This window comes from Penaeus chinensis, chromosome 34, assembly GCF_019202785.1.
Source record: "Penaeus chinensis breed Huanghai No. 1 chromosome 34, ASM1920278v2, whole genome shotgun sequence".
Classification (NCBI taxonomy): Eukaryota; Metazoa; Arthropoda; class Malacostraca; order Decapoda; family Penaeidae; genus Penaeus; species Penaeus chinensis.
In genome coordinates, this window is record NC_061852.1 from 11,034,132 (window position 1) to 11,036,631 (window position 2,500).

At 49.5% G+C, this 2,500-nt stretch overlaps 1 protein-coding gene across 2 annotated transcripts in view; it reads left to right on the top strand.

The window, feature by feature from the left end:
* LOC125043812 (putative protein TPRXL) overlaps positions 1-2,500 on the top strand; it is a 400,484-nt gene that overhangs the window by 381,336 nt on the left and 16,648 nt on the right. The window lies entirely within an intron of this gene.

Here is a 2,500-nt window from a genome sequence, read left to right on the forward strand (position 1 = left end):
TTCCTCGCCCCCTCCTTCCTTATTCCCTTTCCCTTCTCCGTTTCATTTCTACTCTTCTTTTATTTCTATTATCTTCCCCCTTTTCCCTTCCCCTCTCTTCTCCTGTTTCCTCTACCTCAGCTCTCACATTTCCCCTCTCTCTCTCGTCTTCTCCACCCCCCTTCTTCTCATATCTCTCCTCCCCTCCTTCTCCTCTCTCTCCTCCTCCTCTTCTCCCCCTCTTTCTCTCTCCCCCCCTCCTTCTCCTCTCCCCCCTCCTTCCCTTCCCCCTTCTCCTCTCTCCCTTCCTTCTCCTCCCCCTCCTTCTCCTCTCTCCCCTTCTTCTCCTCTCTCCCCTTCTTCTCCTCTCTCCCCTCCTCCTCTCCTCCCCCCTCCTCCTCTCCTTCCCCCTCCTTTCCCCCTCCTACTCTCCCCCTCCTCCTCTCCCCCTCCTTCTCCTCTCTCCCCCAGCCCACTCTCCTCCCTCTATCTCCTTCCTCTCTCTCTTCCCTCCCCTCACCTCTTCGCACCCCATTTCCCCGTCCGGCTCCCTCTTTCTTCCTCTCACCGACTGAATATGACTAAAGATAAAATTTCAATCAAGCAGACTGCAGTAGATTTCTTGCTTTTGTGCGCTCTCTCCCTTTGATGTCATTGTTCGTCTCTTGTTAAGTTTTTCCCGGGGGTTTTCTCTTGCTCCTCAGCCTCCTTCCGCCCTCCATCCTGGCCAGCCGGGCTCTTCTCGGCCATCCTCCCTCCCCCCATACCCCCACACACGCCCCATCTCCTCCCCTAACCACCCCATCCTCTACTCGCCCCAACCCCCAAACTTTCTGACCAATCCTGGATCTTTCTTTCTTTCTGTCTCTCTTTTCGATCTTTTCACTCTCTCTCTCTCTCTCTCTCTCTCTCTCTCTCTCTCTCTCTCTCTCTCTCTCTCTCTCTCTCTCTCTCTCTCTCTCTCTCTCTCTCTCTCTCTCTCTCTCTCTCTCTCTCCTCTGTCTTAATTTGTCTCTTGTCTCAGTCTGTCGTCGTTTCCCCAGTTTATCTCACCCTCAAAATGTACTATCATTACTATTCATTATCTTACATATCCTCTTTTAGCAGAACACCGCCTCTCCAATCCCCCTTCCCCCCGTCCCTCCCTTACCCCTCTCTCAACCCCCTCCTCCTTCGCCTTACTGCCTGCTACATTTCGCTAACTCATCGGTGTTCACCATCTCTGCTGTTATTCTTTTTATCTGTGATTTTACCGTTTTTTTCGTGCGTACATCCCTTTGCTGTTGGTTACACCTTGCGTCCCGCCGGATGCCTAATGTTTGGATCTGTTTACTAAGAGCCCCGTGTTTCACAGCCGGTGAGCCGAGTAGGTGAAGCCTTTCCTCTATTTGTTTTTCGCATTTTCTCTTTTTTTCACCTTTTCTGTTCACCCTCTCTGTTTTTTAAACAAATAGCTCGCGGTAGAAAGAGAGGAAATGGTCGAATGGAGAATTAAAAGACGACCGCTTCGTTAGAGATAATTGTCGTCACCCGATGAATCGACCACTAATCATCGCTCAGGGAAGAGTTCGGGGTTGGGTTTATCTCGTGTTTTTTTCAGAGAGAGGGGGATGGTGGGTCGGTGGGTTAGGGTAGCTTGAGGGGTAGTAGTAGGGAACTAAACGGGAAAAGTGAGAGAGTGAGAGAGAGAGAGAGAGAGAGAGAGAGAGAGAGAGAGAGAGAGAGAGAGAGAGAGAGAGAGAGAGAGAGAGAGAGAGAGAGAGAGAGAGAGAGAGAGAGAGAGAGAGAGAGAGAGAGAGATAGATAGAGAGAGAGAGAGAGGAGGGGGACAGACAGACAGACATACAGACAGACAGACAGACAGACAGACAGACAGACAGACAGACAGACAGACAGACAGACAGACAGACAGACAGACAGGCAGACAGACTGACAGTGAAACATACAGACAGAAGAGAAGGAAATATGTGGAAAGGAAACAAAAGAGCGAGAGAAATGCGACGGGAGAGCATGGGAAGGTGGGCGATGTTTATCACTGTTGGCTAGATTCACCCTTCTCTGCATGGTCGCAGTTCTCGGGGCTCTGGAATGGTCTAGATGGTAATTGAAGTGTGGTTTCTCTTCCGTGCCGTATTTCCCGCGGGCTACGAGGCCTTTCGTTCTCTTCTCTACAGCGAAAGCTCTTTTTAGAAAGTTACGATGATTTGCGGGTTAAATGCTTCGTGTTCGGTGTTTGGTTCATTCTTGTTTTTGGGATTAGGATTTCCCTTTTCCGTTTTGTTTTGGGTTTGTACGCTAAATCTGGTGGAAATTTGTTGTGGTTCTGTTTACATAAAAATGTGAGAAATAAGGTGATTTGCAAATAAGAGGAAGTGGGACAGGGAGAGAGAGACAGAGAGGCAAGTTCCGATCGCACCGCTTATCTTCACCATTAGAACACTAGAGTCATCAATCAATTAACCTTTATGCTTCACCTGTCTCGCAGTTCGGTTTACCGGTGCCTGTAACAGTCAACGTTTCC